The sequence below is a fragment of the Squalius cephalus genome (genome assembly GCF_949319135.1).
Source record: "Squalius cephalus genome assembly, chromosome: 7".
In the NCBI taxonomy this organism is placed as follows: Eukaryota; Metazoa; Chordata; class Actinopteri; order Cypriniformes; family Leuciscidae; genus Squalius; species Squalius cephalus.
Genome location: NC_137128.1, coordinates 22565891 through 22592012, shown reverse-complemented (window position 1 = coordinate 22592012; position 26122 = coordinate 22565891). Strand labels below are relative to the sequence as shown.

At 36.8% G+C, this 26122-nt stretch overlaps 1 protein-coding gene across 2 annotated transcripts in view; it reads left to right on the top strand.

Annotated features, from left to right (window-relative positions):
* Positions 1 to 592: 592 nt before the first annotated feature.
* The window catches only part of ptprfb (protein tyrosine phosphatase receptor type Fb), a 191476-nt gene continuing 165946 nt past the window's right edge, over positions 593 to 26122 (top strand). For both annotated transcript variants that reach the window (XM_079875605.1, XM_079875604.1), the window contains exon 1: positions 593 to 988. The gene's annotated coding sequence lies outside the window, so the exon portion shown is untranslated. The remainder of the gene's footprint in view (positions 989 to 26122) is intronic.

Here is a 26122-nt window from a genome sequence, read left to right as displayed (position 1 = left end):
TCCAATGTGGCTACAGCGTAATATCATACAAGTAAACATTCCTTTTAATTAATGATTAGTGGAGTAATGTAAAGAATAGTGAAAGAGGGTATAGGAGGCGGTTTGAACACAGCCCTCATCTTCTCTGATGAAGCGCTATCAAATCCTGCTCTAGGCCTATAGGTTAAAAAAAACATGTTTTTTTTTATTTATTTTTTTTATTCAAGAACCCGGTTTACACGGACATCACAAATGGGGAAGAAGACGATAGCAACTTTCGTCTCAAGACGAATTAATTTAAATATTATTTAATTATGCTTTATTTTTTTAGCTGTTACTTTTAAGTTAAATAATGTAACATTCAATGTATGTTTTAATATGCGATTAATAATTTGGCCACGGTCAACTTCAATAAACTGATTGTTGTTATTTATCACTAGTTTTTGTGTAAAAGGTCTGGGCTGGGCTGATGGATATTGTTGTGTAATATAATATATTAAAATGATTACATATATTCTTTGATTTAATGTATCCTATTTAGGTTAAACCCCACTAAATACCTCTGTCTCATAAAGCAGCAACCACACTAATCTAAACGGAGACTAATCTAACCGATTCGCGAGCGGCCGAATGGTCACGAATGTTTCCGAAAATGCGCACGAGCAACCTGTAAAGCAGGCAGAGAGGGAGACAGCGACAGCGTGATAGAGGGGACGGCAGAGCAGCAGCAGTGTCTCCGACCGCTCTGGAGCACAAGTCCGTGAGACACAAACTCTGGATTCACAACAATAGAAGCTTTTACACTCTACCGTAGTTATAGCAACCAGTCTCAATAACGGGATTATAACGGCCGCGTGGCACATTAGTAGAGGAAGAGTCGTTACTCTGTGAAATCAAAGAATTTTCCAGTCGATTTAAAAGTGGATTTGTACGTGGCCAACTGAACCGGGTGAAACGAGCGGTTGCCGTGCACGGAAAGAAATGCAAACCGCGGCGGAACGGAGAGACGGTGAGTTCAAAGCGTTTCTCTATTCACTCGGTCTTGTTCATGACACTTGTTTTGCGTAAAGCCGTACTTTTAAGGTGATTATTGTTTGCATTAAAGAGAGGCTTCTCAGCCACGAGGTTTGGAGTGGTCGCGAAATTCTAGTAATTCTCAGAGAGAAACTAACGGGTGAGTTGACGTCGGCTAAGCTAGTGCACTAGCTAACCGACCGATTAAAAAAACTTGCATATCTTTAATTTAGGGTGGTTTTCTCAAAGGGCAAGTGCAAATGAGTTAATTTCCTAGCACAGCAAGTTATAAGTAATGACTGACCGTATTTTGTCGCTGTAACTCTCATTTTAGTGCCTCGTGGTCCCAATTTCTTGTTAAGAAGCGTTTGATGAGGATCAAGTGCAGGGCGCAATGTAGTTCTGTCATGTAAACGAACTAGACAATGATGAAGCTGAACTCTTGACCACAGGTAATCTATAATGCACAGCGCATATTCTCTGGTAAAATGCATTAACGTACACAGCAAGTGTCGCGGGACATTCTTCTATCAGCGAGCTCACTTCTCCAAAGATGCTTTTTCTTATGTAAAATATGCCATATATTGATGTTGTGCAATCGTGTCAATGTTTTTATTTGATTTGATTTTGTTATGCATATATTTGAAATGGTTCAATCGGGTGTGATTATGAAAAAGGCGTAAAGAAATTAATTCCAAACACGTACATGGAGATTTAGTACATTTTTAAAAAGATGCCTCCGTCTGTGAATGATCCGGGCATATTTTGAAACGCACACTCATTATACACACATATTGGTCTGTTTTTTTCTTTTCTGTTTTTTTTTTTTTAACCAAAATGTAGTCGTATGCTGCCTTTAAAGTCGATGTCTGCTGAGGTCAGTATTTCCAATGGCATTACAATCAAACATCGCTACAACGCAATGAGTTTTATTTTACGTTTCCAAATCAAAATATTTTACAGTGCAGTTCAAACCAACTCTTATATCCACACCGCTCTGTTAGAAAGTATTATTTGACCGGTTTTGGATGTATTTTTGGTGGGACTTAAAAGAAATGTGTCAGTGAGATTTACATGAGAAGTAAACCTCACGCTCCTCAAAACGCTGATCAGTCAAACATTAAAATCCTGTAATTTACTCATAATTTTGTTCGTACCTGTACCGTACGACTTATTTCTTTTCGTGTAAAACAGAGGGAGATGTTTGGCAGAATGGCATTCACAGTTACTATTCACTTTCACTGCATATTTTGTGTGTGTCAGTCAAGACATTGTGCCTTACAGCTCCTGTCGTGAAGTCCTGCAGGTTTACAACAACATGAGGGTGAATAAATGATGATAGACTTAATTTTTGAGTGAACTGTTCCTTTAACATCACTCATGCAGTGGGGCTCCAGCAGAACAATAACACTCTTGTTATGCTATAGACATTATGCATTATTTGTTACGCTGGTTTTGTTGCCCTTTCCCAGGTCCTTCTACACAGCAATTCTGTCCGTCAGGAGTTAGCCTATTTTAAGAATGGAGCCTATACATGACCATACGTGAACACTGTGGGTGAGGGTTTCAACCATCCAGAGTGTTATGTATTAAAAACAAACAAACAAACAAAAGAGCATATATTAGGAATTTCAGAGTGCACATGAAGCATCTCAGCAATATCAAATGATCTGGAAAAGCTCAAGAGCAAGTTTCGTTGCAATTGCATCAGAAGTCTGAAATAATTTGACCAGGGACAACATCATTTTCTTGACCCTGTGCAATCTTCTGGTACTACTGTACGTTCAGCTCATGTAATTAGTTTAATATTCTGTCAGTTCTGGTTTTGTTCATAAAGACAGAACGACTCCTGAGGCTAACGGCTTGCTGGAGAAAATTTGTGGTCTATATTTTGACTGGCATTAAGATGAACTGATAATATCACACGTGTGATTGGATCACAGGCACTAATTTGTTGATTTGCTGAATCATTGGACGAATTTCAGATGCAGCCGATCATTGTGACCTACTAAAATAAAATATAATTAAAGCACTGTGCCTGAAAAGGATTTTCTGGATTCTGGATAACGTACCTTGTCATAGCAGCTGTCATTAATTAATGAGCATAAAACCGTTGGAGATGCCCTTTAAGCAAGATATACAGTTGTTTAGTGGATCTTAGTATTTCTAGCTGTTTTGTTTGTGTCAGTATAATTTGGTGTCTTCCTCTTTCACCCTCTTACCTACTTCATTCTGGCAGAGGAAACTAATTGGCACGTTCGAAATGCCCGGCCCTCTGTTGCCACATGCTGAAAAGCCACTTGGTGCAAACTTCCCCCTTGCTGACGCTGTCTTATGATTTCCATGTGCGCTGAATTTGGGTAATTTCAGGGCCTGGGCTCTAATGAGAGATTTTATTTCTGTAGTGCATCGGTTGTGGTGTCGGGGAATCAACATTTATAGGACTCATATCTGGGAACCTAAAGTCTCTTGGACTTCTCAGTGGTACATTGGGCTCTGGCATGGGAACATGCTTTTTTTATTTATTTAAACAATTCAGCCTAGTCAACACTTTTTTTTTTTTAGGAGTCCTGTGGTCAGTGTGGTCGATTTTTTTTTTTTTTTTTTTTAGAAGTTTTTAGAAGATCTGTTGTTTGTTATAGTTTCGTTCAGTCTAAGAAGGTCATGAGCACCTGAATAAAAGACAAAGCTTTGACTAGACTTTGGGGCTGTTTACACAACAACATTTTCAACTAAAAACTGAAAACATTTTTGTGTGCGTTTTGGCCGTTCATTTACATGACAATGGTGTTTTGGGGGCCTGAAAATGCAAACCTTTGAAAATGGGTTTCAAAGTGCAAGTTTTTGAAAACAATATCGTTATTATCTTTGTGTAAACTACAAAAACGCGAATTTGTGAAAACGGTGACGTCATGCGGATGCGTATTACCAGTTCCGTCTACAGGCGCGTAGTGTTTCTTTACAAAGTGACATCGCCTGACATACAATACAATACAGGCGCTTTTAATTGTTTTTGCGGATCGTCAGAACGGTCTTTTTGCCCTTCTACACAGGGGTTTATTTTTTACTCTAAAGCAGGAATTTTCAAATTTTGTTGCCACAGATTTCCAAATATGTTGATTTTTTTTTTTTTTTGTGTGCTTGACCCCCTTGTATATAAAGATAACTACCGTTATTGTAATGTGGGCTAATACCTATTTATACTATTAGAAATGGAAGTATTGCAGAATATTACCTGGAAAAATGTAATTTCTATGAAGTTGACATTGTATACTTTTTTGAGTACTGTTACTGTAGACCTGAAATAATAAAAAAATATTCTAGAAAATAATTTTAAAGAATCATTCAAAAAAAAAAAAAAAATGATTTTATTGTTTTCTCTTATAAGGATGTCAAAATGAATGCTTAGCCTATAACTTAAAATATTTGTGTTCTGGAAGTAAAACTTTTGTCTTATTGCCTTTTAACTTCCATACTGTGTGTCTCCATGTGATGTTTGTTAAAAGCCATCAAAGAAGTAGCAATTCAAGGCTTTAAAAAATGATGTCAGGTTTCAAAATGAATAGCGATTGGCATTGATCTTAAATACTTGCTTAAATGCTTTGGAATACCGATTTGGAATGACATGAGAGTGAGTAAATTATGGCAGAATTTTCATTTTTGAGTGAACTAGCCTATTCTTTTAAAGTGACTATCATGTACACTTCACTGATGGCCTTGTAGCTCGGCCTTTCGTGTAGGCCCTATGTGTTCGGTTGCTCACTTTTTGGAAGCCTAGGCCTAGGCTGTAGTACCCAAGTCGCTGTCATTGAAATTGCTAAGTTTACATATTTCTCGGACTCTTCTGTGTTTAGAGAACTGAGAAGTAGCTTAGTGTCTGGAAGCTAATTCTGCAGTAATTTGGCTGCTGATTGAAAACAGGTTCTCCATTAGTGGGCCTGCTGGTGGCATTATAAACCATTTACACCACAGTTTTATGGGACATCTCCATTTAACGAAAAGTGGAAACAGACTTTTGCCAAGAAATGGCCCAGACCCTTTATAAGAACAGTGAATACGGCTATTTCGATGTGCCCCCCATCTTTTCAGTTTTACATTATTTGCTTAAGTTACAGCTTTGATGGTTTGTGTTGAGAGGTAATTGCTCTACCCTGATTTATTTTCAACCGTATTTGAGCAAAGAAAGAGGCTTTACTGTGCAAGCTGTTCTTTTAAAACCTGCCCTGATATTTATTTCCAGCTTGTTGTTTACAGGTGAAAGCCTATTCTTTTGACGCTTGTTTATATTGGTGCTTACATTCCTACAGAGTTTGATATTTGACCGTTATTCAATGGTTGACACAGTACAACTAAAATATGACCCCTTTAATGTCTCATGCTATAGCTTGACGGTATGACAGTATAGGAATATTGACCGGTAGAGTAGCGCGTGTACAAAAAGCTGTGTCTCAGTGATTTCAACCACATAATGTTTATTTTAGTTTTCAGACATTTAAATAGGCTACACAGGCACTAGCAAAACCATACATTTATAGCTTGTAAAATACACACTGATGTCTATGGAAGCAGCGAAAACAATCATTTCAGTTATAAATTGACAAGGTGTTTTATTAATATCAGATACACATTGTGTAACTAGGCCTATAGCATTTGCTCTATTTTTCTCTATTTTTCATGTATTTTGGGAGAAGTGTATGAATTTACATGTTGTAAATCAAATTGGATCTTTGCATTGGGTCTTAAGTGAAAGCAGCCTAATATTCCTGTATGTTGTTAATCAAACAACAAAAGACAAAGAAAACTTGACTGAATAACTTTTGTAACTTAAATATGGATAAATATATTAAATAATAAATGTAAATTATACTGTGAAGACTATGCAGTGTTATGTTACATTTGATTACTTTATTAAATTGCTGTAGGCCTACTTGAAAGCTACTGTTAGACCTACCTGAAAAGCACTGTTTATTTAGTCTATCTTTGTTCTATTGTTTATTTGTGCTATTGCTTGCAGTTTGATTATATGATAAACTTTCACTCTGATTTTTAAACTTTGCAATTAATCCGCGATTCAAATGTGTGCCCGAACCGTGGGGCCTCGTCCGTACGGATTACGGATCAACAACGATCCGTTTAACCCCTTTCTAGATGTTATTGGATATTTAGCCAGTAGCCTATATTTAATTGTGCAAGCTCATTTTACCTTATTTTTTTCTTTTAAAGCACAAATAAATCACTGTTAGCCTAAATATATCTTAATATGAATATTCATTTATCACACTGACACTGTACGTTATAATGTTGTGATGCTCAAATTTAAAATTGATTTGTTTGTGACAAAGTATTACTTTTATTTTTGTGATTTATCTGTAATCTGTTATAACATACCTAATGTATCATCCAGAACTGTAATATTAGTGCATCTCTTGATCTTATTCCTACCTTAATAGGATTCTGCTCATGCCACCCATCCCTAGCCGTTGCAGTGCACCGATGACGCTACAGGCCATGTCCAGTTTGTGATTTTGCGTGTGATTTATTAGATTAGCGAGTTAGTCACCGGGCCCCCGTCACCATTGTGGTGGCTCTATTAGGCAGAAAGACGTGTCCAAGGTACGATTACTGCCAGCGAGTCGTGTGAAGGTGACCTCCACCTCCATACCCTAATCCAAACACGCAGACATACGTGCAGCGTTTCCCTCGATGTCTTTGTTGATTCTCTTCTTGCTACTCTTTTCTGTCACCTCAATTTTCAATAATCCAATAAAGTCAGCCGGCCGCTTGTCATATTGACATGCATGTGGTTCTGTGCGTTGTCACTCAGGAAGATGAATGTAGAGGGAGTTGTGAGGTGCCGTACTGATAGGGAGGATTCCTTAACGTTTATGCAGCAATAATGGCCTTATGTGTTTAACAATTAAACAATTTGCTGTGGGCTCCTTTGAATATTGATAAGGGAGGCTCTTTTGCAGCTCTGTTTAGAACTGGGATGTGCAGTTGTTGTGGTTTGGGTGGGTTGACTGTCAAACAGTGGTTTGGATTGCAGTGCTTGTTTGTTTGTTTTTAAGCGTAAGTGTGGCAGCGGAGTTAAGATAGTGTTCGTAAAACCATATAACATTAAATAGAGAATGTAAGACAGAACCATTGAAGTGGGAGGAGATGTTCTACTTGTGGAAATATGAATGGGAAAAATCATATGGTGGCTGTGGGAATGGAAAGTCCTGTCTTTTAGTTAAAAGGGTATTACCCTGTTGATAGTTTGGTTATTCTAGACCAGTGGTTCTTAAACTTTTTGCCTCAATATTCCCCCCAATACTCTGATTTCTGCTATAATAATGACTAAGCTGCTTGTTTTCAGATTGTATCAGACATTACATTAACCATGATTTGTTTTGTGAAGTTTCCTGAAGTTTCAAGAGCTGTATGCTCTTCAGTAAAATAACTGATTGTAGTTTGCATCTTAATTGTGCTTTTTTTTGTATTTAATTTAGATTATTTTAATATATTAATTGTATTTAGGCTATTCATAAAAAAAAAAAAAAAAAATATATATATATAGCCTATATTTAGAATGATTTATGAGCAACATTTAGGCTATTATAATATTGGTACCAACCTTCCAAGAGCATTTCATGTCTTTCAGTTGCTAGGGTTGCTATTATTTTTATTGAATTTTCTTTTCGAATATATTTTTTTATTCAAAAGTACCCACCCGCAAGTCTTTGATATTCTGGTCTCTACTAGATATGAGCCGGGTCCATATGGGTTCACTTTATTTTAAGGTGACGCAGTTACACGTTGCTATTTGTACTTACTATAGTAATAAAATTAAATTATGCATAATTACAAGTAACTAACCCTATATCAAACCCTAACCGTAACTCTATAGTAAGTAGCCTACATGTCATGTGGTTAATTAATATTACTCAGTACTTTTTTTGAGTAAGTACAATATAACTATATCACCTTAAAATAAAGTGTAACTGACTCCAGGTAGGAATGATAAATCCAGTCTACTGATGCACCGATCAAACTGCCAGGGTCTGGTATTGGCCTTATTGTCTAAAAAAAAAAGTAGATTTTTGTTTGCATTTATGCTGTCAATTAGGCTATAGTTCTTTGAAAGTAAATCAGAATTGGCAAAAATCAGTATCGGTAGGTCACACAAATTGGAATCGACCAAGAAAATTGCAATCGGTGCATCTCTAGTCCAGTCATTTGATGACTTCCCCAAGTATGGGCACTAATATAACTGTCCGTAAGAAATAATCAAATACCTTCAAACTGCATGCCTTACTGTTGTTGTTCAGACCCGGAGTTATTGTGGTGTTTGCTTGATTAATCAATTGGTATTCACAATGTAAGTATGGTTTAGCGTAGTAATTGGGCATAATTGCAGACTCCAAGCTTCAAATCAAAAGGTCAGCACTGACCAGCTGGGCTGAAACAAATCTGTGCCTGTTTTGAATTTAGCGAACATTGTTTTTTTTGCTCAGCAAAAAATACCTCCGCTAGCACTTTCTCCTTTGTCTGGATAGTCACTCTGGAGTGAACTGTGGAATATTCTCAATTCATCCTGACTGAATGCTGAAAACAAGTCTTTTTTTTTGTCAGCCATTATAGACAAAAATCTTCCACAAAGCATACAGCAACTGCTTCAGTAGTGTTGAAGGGAGCTAGGTGTTGTCTTAAGCTGTTTTAAAGGGTTTGGACAGGGTTTGTAGGTGTTGATGGAAATAGTGTTTTTTTTTTTTTTTTGGAGTCCCACTGAGGGCGGTCCAGACTGTATCACGAGGACAAGAGGAAGCAGCATGCGGGTGAACGGGAAGATGCCGTTCTGGCGCTTCATCTTCCCACTGGTGTGCCAGATGGAGAAGACTGGGGGAGTCCTGGCATAGAGGGGGTGCTGGTGTCTGCCCAACTGTCACAGAAGGACTCCCCCTCATTCAAACTGTGTCTGTCCTCTGGACAAAGAAGAGACCATTTAAACAGAAAATGGCAACTGTAGCAAAATGATGCATGTTTTTTTGTACAAGTTTGTATTGAAAGCCTGAGCTCTGCATAAACTCATTGGCTTTGAATATGTGAATGACCACCACTGTTTTCCTTTCCTAGTTTAATTTAACTATATATTATTTTTGCATGAAGGCCATAGTGAACTAATGGTCCAAATGGCCAAGCAGGCAAAACCTGATAAAGAAAGAGCAACTTGCTTAATTGCTTACTAGTGAAAGAACGTTTCAAGCCAAGACATGATTAAAATGCTTTGTGTTGTCTTTCACTCTGTAATTACTGCAATGGACTTGCATACAGCCAAGACTTTCTGGATTGCACTGATGAAATTGAGCTACTGTCAGAATCACTTCATAAATCGCAAGTGATGTTGTGGTCAAACTGTAAAGCAATAAGAAACACTTGAAGGCTCTGTCAGAATCTTGTTCCTGGGATGTATGTATGCCAGTATGTTTTTCCCACAGTACATTGGAATGTAATTATTCGACTGATAATCGGTTTTACTGATATTTTCCCCCATATTTAAGCATTCATAATCGGGTATCGGTTTTGTTAGGCTATATCGGATTCACCGATAAATGGTGCCATCTTGTGGGCGCTGCGTCTGAGGGGAGATTAGTCAACAAAGGTAAAATAGCTTACCTTCCTTAATTAGTAAACTTTAAACATAATGGCCATTAATGCACAAATGAGATATGTTACATGTTTGATATGTCGGCCTAGTTTAAACTTGGCGCTAATAAATAGAAAAGATCTCACAGAGTCATGTAATCAACGTAACTTTACATCTACTCAGGCTTGCCACATAACCATAATAGTAAATATATCTCAGGGCTCGACATTAAGCCTTTTCATGTGCTTGTCCTTCAAACAAGTAAATCGGTCATTCACTTGTCCAAGTAAAAAAAATTGCTTGTCCAGAAAAAAAATAGATTTTTTTTTTTGTAAATATAATTTATTCTGAAACAATATGCTCATCAGTGTTCAGTCAGCTTTGACATTTAAATCTGCATATTTATGATATTTTAACCTTTTCAAAGAGCATTTGTCCCTAATCGTTTTAAATATGCTTCATCTTTCATTTTAAATTCTTAAATTTGATCAATAAAATAATTTAGAATAATAAGACACTATATGGCTGTTACCAATCAAATGAAATTAGGGCTGTATTCAACCAAAGAAAATCTTGGTCGACTGAAGTCCTGAAATTTTCGACTAAAAATCGACTAAAAATGACGTTAGGAAAAAAAAACGTTAAATTAATTAGATGCGCACTGTGCGCAGTACTTGGTAGCCTTGTTGTCCGCCTAAATGAATTATAAATAAACATAAACAACTAGTAGGCTATTTGCAGTATATTAAATCGTTTTTGACCTAATTATTTTGCACTGAAATGAGTCTGACACTCGAGTCTGTCAGCGCTGCATCACGTGCACCTGCGCAATATCATAGCTTAGGCCTATATGATTTCCGAAAATAGTACTATGTTGTCAACTAGTGATATCATCACAAGAACTGTTGAGGAATATGCAACATAATTTAGACAATTATTTTTGTCATATGTTATAATAATAAGTTATAACTGTCAGACACTATCATTTCACCGTGCATGTCCTCGCACCGAGCGAGGCTGAACATGAGCTCAGCTTCGCAGCTGAGACACGTATAGACTATTAACTTAAAGCTTTTACTCTTAATAAACACAAAAGGCACGTCTACTTTAATAAAAAAATAATATTTATTAAACAAACCAGATCAAGAGCAGAAACGAAATAAAGTGCATAACTGAAAAATAAAGCATCCTAGGCTCAAAACTAACACAACCAACAGCACAGCGCAATTGCGCATTAGGCTCCAAATAAAAAATAAAAAAGTTAGGTTATCACACTAAAACATTGAAATATGCAAATTCTGATATGTTCATAGCCTACTCAAAACAGACAGGGCAAGCTAACGCAGACAAGTGAGCTTACCACTTTTAGATGATATGTCATGTTTGTCGTCAAGCTGTGGAAAACTGTTGCTTGCAAACTTTGCATTCGACCTTTTTCCTGTTATCAATTTTAACAAAATGCTGCCACACTGTCGATTTCTTTGTTGTTGACATGTTAGAAGAGGACTGACTATTAAACGCTCTCACAATTAAATAAATAATATTCAGCATCAAACCTTCTACGCTCGACGCTCTCTCTTGGGTTGAACTAATCCAAAAAAGGTGAAAACAAGGGGGTGTTTTGAAGACAGACTGTTACAGTGAAACAAGGGTACTCTGAAAACACCCCCATTAGCAGTTAGTGCTTTCCACCTGATGAAATGAGCGCGCCTCAGCGCGGCAAAACTGATGAAATAAACGCGGCAGAAAATCGACCAATCAGAATTTTGGTCGAACCAGAACGTATCGACCAACTAATCGACTAATCGACTAGGACAGTACAGCCCTAAATGAAATAGGCCTAATCTACACTGAAAAATTACAATTGCATTAAATAATGTTATGAAATTGTTTTAAATATTTTTTGAATATAATATGAAATATTGGAAAGAATGATACTTTTAAACACGAACCTAAACCACCAGTAGGTGGCGGCAGGCGACCGTCTTAATGAGTGAGTCATTGAGCCATTTATTCAAATGGTTCGTTCGAATGGTTTGTTCAAAACGCTGAATCATTCAGTAATGAAAACACGGTTATGTGTTCCGGTGAGATACGTTATGGTTCTGCTATGATCTTTGTTTGGAACTATTTTCACTGCTGAAATAGAAAAAAAAAAAAAAAAAAAAAAAAAAGTCAATATTGTGTCTAAAATGTAAGTGATGTAAGAATTGAGAAATTAGAAAATGCCAGGCAGTCTGGTTGAGGAACGACCACTCCCCGAGAAGACAAAGGACCTTTCTCAAAATTAACATTTGACTCTCTCTTGAGAAACTAGCATCCCCGAGTCACCTCCCCCATATTGTCTCTCTCTCACGCTGAGACCACCAGATATTCACCCAAAAATCTATATGGTTTATTGTGAATAATTGTCACACAGTATTATACATGTTTGGTATCATTTGAAATGTCTCAGTATGACTGGTACAAATGTCTCATTCCCAAAGAAGTAAACCAAAAGGTAGTTAAGTTCTTAAGAGTCTGGAGATAACTTGCACACAGAGGAGGGTGTGTCTTCCAGGCAAATGGCATTCTGTTTACCCATAATGTTGAAGGACCTCACAGACTTCAGCATCATGTATTTTATAATGTCAGGTTCACATATTTTCTCTTTATTCCAGAGCATTTGATGTTTTATATGTATTATCTTTGAACTGATTATGAAATTGGCATGATACATTTACCTGACATAATCAATTGTTACATTTGATTTTATTCTGACTGACTCTGAAATTGTTTTCCCAAGCAGATTAAACGGAATCGTATGTTACCGCAAGACTGCGTCAGTGACGACTAATATTTGGCACTAATTCAAGTGTAGGCTACTTGGTTTGCAAAGACAAGAGGTGAATTTCTGTTTAGGGCAGCAAACGTGCTGCTTGACCAACCTAAATCTGGGTGTGTCTTACCTCTGTTTTAATTTAATGTAACTTTAGATAAGTGTGTGTGGGAAATCACGGCATGGCCAATCCAAAGCTATTATAAGAGAAGTAAAGTTGGTTGACTTATATCTGTAGTAGAAGGCATACCTCTACTGAAGTAAACATTACGTTAAATTCAAGTTCATGCAATTCCATGGGGGCTATACCAAAGTATCTTTGATTGTGTAGGCCTAAGCGTGAATGCGACCATCTCAGGCATTTAGCCAAATACCTCTGTTTATTGACCGAAAACTGACGAGCTTGTGATCACGAGACCCGTGTTAAACAGAAGGCGTGAGGACCTCTGAGCGACATAGATTCCTAATGAACGAGTAAAATATAAAGTAAAGAGTTAAATAAAACAATCTAATGTATTGCTAAACTATTATATAATTGACCAATAACCAATTGGCAATCTAACCTAAATTCGAGGTTGAGATAAAATGGAGTCAGATAATTTAATTGAAACTAAATTACTTTGCCACGCGGAAAGACAGTAACGCGCAGAGACCTTCACTCGTTCTATCGGATGCTGCCATTGGACCGATTTAGATGTGCTTACAGTGACTTAATATTAATTTCTTGTTTATTGAACTGTCATATGAAATCAGTCACGTTTTCAATTGTGATGGTATTCAGCACTTTTGGTCGTGTGATGTTGCTTAACTGTATCATATGTTATAAATATAAAAACTCCACATGAATTTTTACCGCTGTATGCTAACTGAGTTTCTTTTGTTTCCATTTCTCCTCATGAGGCACGAACCTCAACAGCACAACCTTGTGACTGTCAGACTGTCAGCGGCTGTTTGCGGATTGGTTGGCAGTCTGAATGTTGGCAGATATTTTTTTTACGATAATAATTTAAACATTAAATTACATTTTAAATGAACAAATACTGTAAGTTAAACAACAATAGCCCAAGTTTAGAAAAACATTTTTTATTAAGACTTTAATTCTGCATCTATTTTTATGTGTGCCAGCTGCCACTGTGGACTATTGTGTGCAACACAAGCCATGAAACTGAACCTTACACTTGTTTCTGTCATGCCTTGGTGGTCTAGGTCCCAAACAGCTTCTTAGGGCCCAAACACACAACCCTGCCATCCATATAGATGCTACAAAAACATTGCAGGCCACTTTAGGCCTTTGTCAGAATGATGAAGGATACAATGTACCCCAAATCTCTTCCCTGTCCATCTTGCATCCATGAATAACTATTGGAAGTCTAGAGATGCATTGGAGGGATCATTTGGAGGATGCTCTGGATATTGATATGCAGTTGAAGGTACTTGACCCAGAATGTTTAAGAGATTCCATCAGCTCAGCAGGGGACAAAAGGGAGAGGGTGAAAGGAGTGCAGTGCCACCACCTACCAGGAAATGACACACAAACTGCAGACACTGTGACAGAAATTGTCACCTCAGCATGTGGAGTATTAGTCATAGCTGACCACCTATGTGTTCAACCCATGTTCCAAATCAGACTTGGGCACAAGAAGGTGAACATGACACAGACACCTTCTACTTCGTTGAAAGACTGTGATGGGTTGATTATTAGGTTAAAATGATTAGCACTTTTATTAATGACCATTCAACGGTACCTGTCAGCCTAACAGTATTAGCTATATGAGACAGGCTAGACATGATTGTTGAAAGGATTCACTTAAAAGTTGTCAGAATTATGCCATATATTACCCTGCTGTTATTTTTTGTTTAAATATTGACATCTGTTAAGGCCCAAAGAGACCAATAACACCATAAAAATAGTTAATATGAATATGATTATTACATGATGTTACATATAGGCAGTTCCACAATGTAAGAATATAATTCATTCCAGGGATGGCAAAGCTGAATTTTCTACTCCAGTCTTCAGTGTCACATGATCCTCCAGAAATCATTCTAATATGCTGATTTGGTGCTTAAAGGAGAACTCCGGTCAATTTTAACATTGAGCTCATTTTTTTTTAAAATTTGGAGTGCTGTCAGTACAGAGAACAACGACAAAAATCGGTTATCCTCTTTTTAAAATATGCACCCTGTTGACTTCAATGGGGCAAGTTTTAAAGCTGCTTTTAGCCTCTTAACATTTCTCTGTACTGACAGCACTCCAAATTTACAAAAAAATGAGCTCAATGTTAAAATTGACCGGAGTTCTCCTTTAAGAAATGTCTCATTATTATCAATGTTAAAAATAGTTGTGCTGCTTAATGTTTTTGTGGAAACTGTGATGTATTCTGGATTCTTTGAAGCATTTGTTTGCAGTAGAAATATTTAGTAACATTAATGTCTTACTCTCACTTTTCATCAATCCTTGCTCAGTAAAAGTATTAATTTCTTTTAAAAAATCCTGCTGACCCCAAACTTTTGAATGGTAGTGTATGTTCAGAAATGAAAATTATTTTAAAATGAAGAAACCTGCTAACAGAGGGGATCATAAACCTAGTTAGTAGGTAGAGGTGAGGGCCATTTGACCACTCTCCTAAAAGGCTTGTGATAAATGAGCTATTAAATCCTCTGATTGTGGGTCTTCGAGGCTGAAAGGAATTGGTGGCAATGGCATTATCTCTTGCAAATAGGTTTGAAAATGCTTTAGGCCAGAAAAAAAACTCTGATTTATTACCCTAGATATTTTATGACGTTAGGCTAGCTCTAATCTCTTGCATGGGTGTATGTATTTTTTCCCTTCTAGACCTCGAGACTGCATCTAAAATGACAACTACACATAATTGTTTTTCCCTGTTTTTATCTAGAAATTAATTTCCGCAAAATCCTTTCAGTTGAAACTGTTCCTTACAGGAAGTAGTCATTTGCTCTCCCCAGCCCCCCAGCATGTCTCTCATATTTGTGACCTTTTTATTGCATGTCTCAGTTTTATTAGTCACCTCTCCTCCCTCCATCTTTGCTATTAAATCCTCTTCTGTCATGCATACACTAATCCAAATCTTTCCTTTCTTCTCTACTCGCTATACTTTATCTCGCCGTTGCTATAGGAAACTGCACTTCATAATCATTCTTATGAAAATGGAAGTCGGCTCCTATAATGAGAACAGAAGGAATATCAAAAGGGTGGGCACTGGGCAGTATTTAACTTGCATATAGGCTGCATTCATAGCAGACTATTAAACTTTTTTTAGTCACACTGGAAGAGTTATTCCAGCTGTGAGAAACAGTTATACTAGGGCTGCATGATTGGAGGGAACAATCTAATTGTGATTTTTCTGGTTAAAATTGCAATTTGTGATTTAAATGCAATTGCGAATATATTTTTCTTCTTGTATGTCAGTATGACTAATAATAATTATGTTGATTATTATTATTGTTACTAAAATATTCAACAAAATAAGAGATTTGATTGCTTTAATATAACGAACAGATGGAATTTAGGGTTTTATTCACGCATAAACATTGATCAGCGAACCTAAACAGAAGCTCAACCGTACTTGCTTGGTACACGAGAGCAAACCTCATTGGTTCTTAACTTCTATAATGCATACTGACTGAACATTGTATATTAGCATTTAATCGGGAAAAAATACAATACTTGCAGTAAATTAAATAAATTGATTACAAATCAGTCATTTAAAAGTGAAATTGACTAGAACAGAACAATTGATCAGGGGTGCGTTTCCCAAAAGCATCGTTAGCCAACTATGTTCGCAAGTTCCGTCGTTATCAACATAGTTCAACGAGTCGGTGTTTCCCGAAACCATCGTTCTAACGAACATTCGCAAACAGCATCGCAAACTTGTGTGGTTGGAATGACAGCTCTCTAGCTGTGGTTAGAAGCATAGTTTCTAGATCGCATGGCATGCGTTGATGAATGTTTATGTGAATATAAGCCTAAATTCAATCTGTTCATCATATAAAGCGATTGTGTCCCTTCATAAAATTTGGACTAAACTGCTCAATTTATATGGAATTAGTTTTACAATTTGAGGGTGTGTAAATGATGACTGAATTTTCATTTTTGGGTGAACTAGCCCTTTAACACGCATACAGGCCAAATGTACATTTCTGGGCCAAAGACTTTGTTGGATAGAGAAATGGAGCATGCACACTCCGTCTGGCCTATAATATAATAATGTGTGTTGCAATAGCAGCAAATTTAGCCTAATTTTGTATTTACATAATATAATTTCAAAGTCATATCAATATATTGATGTACAGAGTCAAGTACTTTCAATTTTACTTAATTCTTTTTAATGTTAGAAGGGCATTGATTGAACTTTTTTTTTTTCACTTTAGCTTTTGTTGAAGTTAACCCTGATATTGTATTTTTTGTTCAATAATCTGCAGAACCCCATGCAGCATCATCATACCCCATAGTGTTTTTTTCACCTTGAACGAAAGCATGCTTTCCTTTTAAAGAGGATTTCACTTCAGACAGCGCACAAGAGCAGAGAAGTTTGCTGAACTACATGGAAAATATCAGTTCACTTCAGAGTTCAGCTGGAGTATCTTTCTGAAACTGTTTGTTGAAACTGAGCACTATAGAAAAAATATCAATATAAAACTCCTGAATTGTATTTATTTTAAATGCTGTTATAATGCTGATTATTACAGTCAAATCAGCACATTAATGCTCTAAATATAGTGAGCTGCAAATAATGAACATGCGTCTGAAAACAGTCACATGTTCTCCATCTGAGGCTATCAATAATCTCCATTTTAATTAAAATAAATTTAAACAGCCTATTAAACCTCACAGCTGTTCTTAATGAACGAGAGGAATGTTTCCACAATAGCTTCAAAAGAAAGACAGCACACAGCGAGTCTCTGAGTTTCCTCTCTATATTTTAGCCTCAAAGGATTAAAGCTCCATTTACACTTACAAGCAACAAGAGATCCACACAGACCATTCAGATAATGAAATGTGCATTGGTTTTTTACACCTGGTATTAAACCATGTGGTGTGTGATTAGTCATGTGGGTTGAATCTCACACTTCCAACAAACAACCCCTCCACCCTCCATAGTGAGATATAAAAGCCAACATGGAATCAAAATAAACCCTATTTATTTTCATAATGCACCTCTGTGGTCTTATTGTGCATGATTTATCTATGCACATTAAATACAAATTATGAAAATGTTATCATGTTTGTTTTCTTTCATCAAAATATTTAGGTTTATAAGTATTCATTTAAATGTTTAATACTTAGGCCTATATAATAAATAAATCCATCAATTTGGAATAAATTGCTCATCCTCAGAAATAACTTTCTTTTTTGCTATTTCAGTTCAGTTTTATTTGTATAGCGCCATTTACTATTCTATTTTTTTTTTTTTAAATGTATATCATTTTTTTATTTATAGTAAATGTGTAAAAGATGCATAATTTGTTAAAAGCACACTATGCAGTTTCCGTTTTTCTCAAACAGCGACCCCTAGAGTTACTGTGGAGTAATTGTATTTAACGTTACTGTCGTAAATACCACTCACGCAAATCCGTCTCTGCACTCTAACGACCACGCTTTCTTCGTTTTCTTCGTCGACTCTGCCATGATTCACGTCTGAAATGCGTGCTAGTGTCTTCCATAGAGGCTGCTTCATATGTTGTTAGGCCTACATCGTGCCGTAAAGCAAGTCGTAATTCTAGCGAGATTTGTCGGGGCACCACCTCTCAAACTTGCATTGCTGGTTTTGCCAGCGGCGTCCACCCCCCCGGGGATGATTCGACCTACTACGAGTTCGTTCACCATCTAAATGATTTCGAAGCTGTTATATTAAGGTACAAATCTTGCATAGTGTGCCTTTTGTTAAAGTGTGTAGCCTATGTATTTATTTTAAAATATTAAAACTAACGTAATCTACCAACTTTCAAAACTTTTTGTTTAAGCATCCTGACCAGCCCAACAACAGCAACCAGTGGTGTGAGTGTGGGGCGGGGCTATCTGTTTGACGGACCAATGAATGGCTAGTAAGGGGATTGTTCGAGAAAACCTTTTGAAAACAATACATATTCAGTTGGTTCTAATCGATATGCTGAAATTACACAGTTCAACTTTAATATGCCTAAATTAACTATATCATGAGTAACAGTAGGCTATATTTCCAGCTTCTTTTACTGTTTACAGAAGTGAGTTTGAATGCATGGCAGCAATACACAGAGGAATTTGGAGAGGGAACATAGTAACGTTAAGTTCTTCTGACTGAATTCATGGAGCATCTCAAATGCTAACTGACAGAGGATGCTTTTTCAACATCACCTGCCATCAGCGCCTGAACTCCCAACCACTGCAATCCAACTGCAAGTCTGAGTGAAAGCCTCATTATTGTGTTGCTGTTGGTGGTATAGGCTAGACTTCAGGACTCGCATGTCATTTAGTTTGTAATTAGTAACATTTACGAACATAATTTTTGTTTCTCGTTTCATACAGTCCCTCGACCCTCTCCGTGTCAGAGCTTTGCCTTTCTCTGAGGAGGGTGTTAATATTTTTAAATGGCGCACTTGCAAGTGGATTATTTAAAAGGTGGCGTGTCAGGCAGATCTTTATCTGGTGACTTAGCAGCTTGAGTCGGAGGGACTCGGCATGCCGTCTTTGAATGCTGATTAGATTGCTCTCTCTCACTCTTGTCGGCTGAATTGCACGTTAAAAACACGTAGGCTGTTGTACATTAGGACCACATGAGGGGACTGAATGTGATTTAAAAAAAAAAAGAGAGTGAGACTGCGTTAGAATACTAAAATGATAGCATTGTTTAACCCTCCAGTGATGTGTTATGAGTAAATTTGTTGAGTTATATAATAGTTTATTGTCCTTTATTGACCCAAAGGTTACGTTGTGGCTCGACAGTCTCGCCAAGTTGCGCCACAGCAGGATGTGGCTTGCCCTTTGATTGTGTGCTGAAATCATTCTTGGTAGGAATCAAGCTGTGGGATATTCACTGTACACTCTACACAATTCACCCTTCCTGTACAGAAGTGCACAGTATGTGAGTACATGGTGTAATCAGCTCTACTCTGTTCCAGAGACGTCAGGCACATTCAGACGAAAATGGGCATGATGTGCCCCTTCAGACTTTGCAACATCCATAATAATAAAAAAAGGCTTATTTTATTTATTTGATCTAAAAGGCTGGGTTGTATGACAGTATAGCCTATATTGTGGCCATGGTATAAAGTATCTATCATTAGAGTTTTACTGTAGCACATTACTAAAAGTTGTACACGTAAGGGATAAAGAAACATGCGTGAATGAGAAAATAAAGAGTGGGACGTGCTTGATGTTAAGTGCAGTAAGCTCTCAATGTGAAAAGAACTCAATGTGCGCTTGACTGACACACAGCTGAAGTGCGCACACAGATATCCGCCTCTTTTAGACAGCATGCAATCAGTTTACTTCATTTGTATCTTTGCCCTACTCTTTGTAATTTGCTTCTTTGTTCTTATTTTTAATTAAAAAAATAAATAAAATAAAAATCGCTATTTCGAGATACATATTGTTATGGAGATATAAAATTTCTCATGCCGTGATTTTGGTAATATCGCTCACCCCTAATTGATTAGATGAATTATTTGCTTCTGTCATCATCTCATGTCTACATTTATTTTAGCTAATAAGTAATCAATTATAATGTCTATTACAATAGTGAATATTTTATGAAAAAGAACTTTTAAACCTCGGCATCTTGAAGATACTACAAGTAACTTTTTTTATAAATAAATAATAGCCCCAAGTGACTAATGACATAATTTATTTTCCCAGCTGCGGTGATCTCAAGGCAGTTGGCATTTTCATTCTGCCTAGCCACCATCACAGAGCAGGAATCCTTGGCATTTCATCCAATTTTCAAACTAAACTTTGTGAATAAAAATGGCTGTGTGCTGACAGTGATATTTCAGTTAGCCTTAACAGTGTAGGTGAAAAAGAAGTGTGAGGAAATGTCACGGCCTAGCTTCTACTACAAAAACGCACTGGGCAGTTTTTGGTTAAAACAGAATGTCATGCTGAACATAATTTGCAGAATTGGCTGTTGAATTTCAATGAAAAGATGAGACCTGCTTTGAGGGGAATGTCAAGCTTTTGTCATTTACAGCATGAAAAGAGTCTGTATGCTGAAAAACAGTTAATTTTTGGTCTGTATTTTTGGTATTCGGTGCTTTTACAGTAGCTTAAGTTTTTTTGTTTGAGGCAGCAGATGTATTTCTGTAACAATGCTCAGACGGGCTTCAGTCCTTCTGTCCTGCTCTATAACATGGTGTTTTTCCACTGTGTTTCTGACAGTTGCTCTCAGTGTACTTTTACTCTGAACAGGTGTCAAACCTATTAGCCTAATCATTTTGAATAGTTTTACCCACTTGCTGACATTCATTATTATTTTTATGTGGAGGTGGTCATTCTTGGGGTTTCCATAGTTATATTGGTTCATTAAGTTAAACAAATCCTGTAAAAATATGCCGCACTAAATATTACTGAAGTAATGCATGTTATCCAAGACATACTGATCCATTAGTTGAGGTGGCTTTTATCGCATCACACTACATTGTATTTTTGTAATATTATCATAAAATTGATAATAAACTGTTATAAAACATACTGCTTCTGAAGTTTTAGATTTAGAAAATCACAAATTTGAGACATAGCCTAATGCATTGTTGGTTTTGTTGCTGAAATTATATTTTAGTTATATTCGTATTTCTGATGATCAGTGTTAAAAGTAAAATTGAGAAAGTTTGGTCCCATGAGTCCCACCTCTTAAATGTTCCTGTATTCGATGGGTGGAAGATGTTGCTTTCACACATTCTCTTCAAACTCTCAACATTTATGGCTACGTTCTTGCCAGATACAAAGCTTCTTTGGAATAATTGTATATGGTGTGAAGTGAAAATTAGTTTTAACAAGTAACAAAAGTTAACAATCTAAAAAAGGAAAATGGAGTTGTCCGTTTAAAGTGGAAGTGTTAGGTCAAGTATATATATTTTTCTCCCCTAGATAGTTCACAAAAATATTGAACTAGAGTCATTGCTTTTTTGTTTTTTACGGTGATGATCCTACACAGGCAATAAACTTGCATGCAAACATTTGACGCCTGTCGCCTTTTTTTGACGATAAGTCTTATCCTGTTTACCTTGTGCATAAAGCCCTTGTGCTTTAAATGAAACGAGTCGTCCAGTTTCCTTGAGGAAAGAGACTAAACAAATCAACATCAGACTATGTTCTAGTAAATATGAGAAGTGAGATAATTATAATTGAAAAATTAATTGGAATTTTAATTAATGCCTTCTGAACTGAAACTCTTGAAGGCACAATGCTTATCGGACAGAAGAAATATTGAATTATCCATCTATGGAAGACACATCACACCTCCCATGCAAACTAACGCTCAGATTGGAGAGAAAACAACTAGGCTACTTGATGAAACCAAAGGTATATGTGCACATAGAAGTAATAATAATAAAAAAATCACACGTATTGAGTGGTTATCAATCAAAATTTCCATTTTCATTTTCAACTGTTGGTTAATGGAACATTCAGACTTTGATTCTTTTCGTTTCAGCAGTTAAAATTGCTCTCTGCTTTATTGACCGAATCACATGATCTATATCAATGCTACCTCTTAAAGATCTTAAGTGAACACTAACATCGTTGATCAATTTTCAGAGCAGTAGTAGCCTAAATTAAACCAAGCCGTAGAATATTTGCAATGCACGCTTGGGCACTTCAGGAGAAATGGCTTTTTTTTCTTTCTTTTTTCACCTACCTGCATCTTGTGAATGCATTCTGTGTGAATTGTCTCTAATTCAGTCATTTACACACCCCATGTTGTTCTAAACCCAAATGACAGTAATGATGGCAGTAAATGCTGATCTAATAATTTGACAATTCACCGAAAGTGTTTATGACAGCAGCCCAACAACGAGGAGGAAATTAAATTACAGACTTCTGTGTAATGGCACCAAATACGTATGTGGGGAATTAACACTTCCTCGCATTATTTTTAGCATGTGTTTGTTCATTATCTGTTATGTTCTAATTTAGCTTCTGTCATGAACATTAATTACCAATGAGTGTTTCCTCATAATTAACATATCAGTCTGTAAACTTCTTGGAAATGCCTGTCATAGTGGAAATAGTTGTAAAAATAAAAGTGATTTTTATTCCTATTTACATTTTAAACCGTATGTACGTTGTTGTACTGTACTCTTTTACCTTTTTGAATACTATATGCTTTCATGTTGAGTTTGTCATTAGACTTTAGGGACTTTCTGTGACGTACTGTTTCCTGGATGGATGAGTTTGAAGTGAATAAACATGAGCACTTTTGATGTTCATTTGTTTTGTTACAAGCAGGTTTTAATTTTCTGTAGGTGTCTTGTACCCCTAATGATGATAGATGAGAAGAGATTTGTGTTTTAAGTGTCTCTGTGTCTAAGTTTTCAGCCAACAGCCTTCTGCAGAAATGTAATAATCAAATGTAAAATAAAACCGCATAGTCTTCACTGTAAGAATTAAACTTGCTTTGATTCTTATTTAAAGCTACGTTTACTGTGTTTATGCAAATACTCACAATATTTTTTGCATACATGTATTTGACAGTTTAGGCATGCACTCAAAGTTCACTTTGCTTGTCCATGTTTTGCTTCTGTCTCGGAGCGCACGGAATGAAGCACAATAAACATTTATTGTAATTTCATTATCTTTGGAAGCCAAAATCGGAATCAAAACTCAATTCCGATTAATCGCACAGCCCTAGTGAAAGCAAGCTTTACCATTGGGCTGATGTGGGCAGTGGAGCTCTGCCAGGCTGTCCAAGCGTCTCTTTCTTCATCTCTATGTTGCTCCAGGGAACTCTGGGCTGCGAGTCTGATGTTTCTAATGGGCTGACGATTCGGACAGCCAGTGGAACAGGTGGTTTGGCTCCTGACTGTGAATATCCAGAGTAGAGCCGGCCAGCCATTGAAAGACAAGACCTACCATTTCTGTCCAACCTCAGTCCACTTTGAGAGTTGAAGCATTGGGAATGAATCTCCTTTTGTTCTGAAGAGCATCAGTGCTTTGAAAATGATGAAATGCAGAGCCACCGTCTTGCGTGCTGTAGGGAAACCAAGAAAATGTAGAGATGCACTGGTCGACCAGCCATAAATCGGAATTTTTCGTTTTATTTTGGCCAATCTCTATTCCAGATTTGCACAAAACTGCATTGCAATTATTTCCCAAAATGCTGTTTTTGTGGAAATATTACAAAGTCTTTAAATAGAATGTTAACACAGGCCAGAGATGGAATACGCTGAAGACGGGCGCAAAGAGGAGAGAAGACATGCCAGCAGATACTGAACAAGGCACAAATATTGGAAAAAGATATGAATATTGAATTGGGGGTGTGGGTTTATATTGCGTTTTTGTGTTTAAATATTTGTTTTGCTTTAAATCTTGTAATTATACAATCCAATTTAAATTGTTACATGTGCTTAGCATCTTTGTTTGGATCGTGATTAAAATTCAGTGCACTCTCAAAAATAAAGGTCTTTATTGTCATTGATGATTCCATGAAGAGCCTTTAACATCCTTGGAAACTTTACGTTCCACAAAAGGTGCTTTATAGTGGAAAACGGTTCTTTAGGTTATTCAAATGTTCTTCACACTACGAAAATAAACAACAAATAAATTTGCTTTTTAAAGAAAAAAAAAAAATTGGCAAATGGTGTATCGAAATCGGCCATAAAAAATCATGATCGGATTCGGTGCATCCCTACTAGTAAGTCTACATACCACGACTGCCACAACATTGAGTGCTAGAAGGATCCTTGGAAGGCAAACTAACATAGAAAAATTAATGACAGCCATGCAGACTTGCTAGTCTGTCTCATTCTAGCGTTTAATGCTGAGGAGGAGTCTAGCCTAGAAGTTTCAGATGGGCTGTTTTAGGAATGACACAGCCTCACTAGGATGCAGCCTTCTGAGAAGCACCCACTTGAAACCTCAAGGCAGGTGTGTTGGAGCTAAACTCTCCAGAAAAGTGGCTGTCCAAGAGCAGGATTGAATACCACTGGCATATAGTGGAACGTTTGAGTCCAGACCAGAACATAATAAAAAATCGAGGACGGACCCTTTTGGCGACCACCTTGTACTCACCCTTGCAACCACCGCCATCATTATGGCAAGAGGGACAAATGCTGTTTTCTTAAGAAAACAAAGCAACAACAACAACCTTGTTTTAAATAAAGTTCTTTTAAATTTTTTCTGCTTCTATGGGAAATATTTTGTACTTCTTTTCATATACACATCACGAACAGAGCGTGAAGTGTAAACAAAGTTCCCTCTGATATTTTGAAAAGCGTAGTGTTTTTTTTTTAGTCCATGCAATGAAAGTCACTGGGGTTCAATGTTTTGAACTAAAACACTTGAAAAATTATTCAAAACATATTTTGTCTTCGACAGAAGAAAAGTCATTCAGTTTTAGAACTAAATGAGGGTAAGGCCATGTGTCCATCAAAGCCATTTTTAGCCAGCTGAAAACAGTGGGGTTTTTTTCAGTTGAGACGCTTTGCTTGCTATGATATGGTATATCCACAGAAGTGTTATCTAATTTCAAAGATAGTTTGTTAGTAGTATTGTAGTATTGTTTCTATCTAAAAATGTCGAGACAATGTAAAGTATTTGCTTTGGCTTTTGTTTTAAATTATTTTGTTCCATTGCTATGCTTGTTGTCATCCGTTGACATAGTACAAGCAGAATGTGGCGGTTGGTCAGTTTTGTATTTGTCCCACCCCTCCACTGTCAACTTAAAAATGAAGCGCTCCCATTGAAAACAATTGGAGAAATACACTAGCCGCAGGAAAAAAAGCTTTGGTGGATACACGGCCTAAATGATGAACACAAAAATAAACCCAACAGCACTTCTGGAGTGGAGAATTTAAAGAATCAAAATATAAAAATGCTTCTCAATTTGCTTCTCAACTTGAGTCAGAGAGTGTGAGTAAATAATGACGACATTTTCATTTTGGGGTGAACTATCACTTTGAGAAGTTAGGCGTCATGTTTCGGTCTTCTCAATTCAGCCCCTCATCCTGTGTTTAAAAGAAGTTACTCACCACGAAATCAAAATGGACAATTCACATTATGTATTGCAATATATATTATAAATTATTTATCCATTATTTTAATATTTTGCATGAAGTTCATGACATGCCCTCGTAGCAAACAACGATTCAACCAATTCCCAATTAACAAAATCATGCCCTGCCCTACATTTGTTCTTGTTTGAGAAGCTGTTTCACTTGGATATAGGCTGCGTCACAATAGGGAAGAAAAAATGGCAACTTCCGTTTCCAATTTTAATATTAGGAGAAGCTCTTGAATTTATAAAAAAGTGTTGTCAGGTAGCATGTTTGACAGTGCTGCAGTGTGGCTTGACCCTGTCTTGCATGAAGTTGGAGAGAAAAGGATGCTGTCAGTGGATGGGAAGTCTGGGACGTAGCTATATAGAGGACTGAAAAACCTGCCATAAACAAATATTATTATTATTTTATTTTTTAAGAAGCCCATCACCCTGAGGAGAAAAGAGAGGGTCCAGCACTCTTCTCCTCCCCTCTAA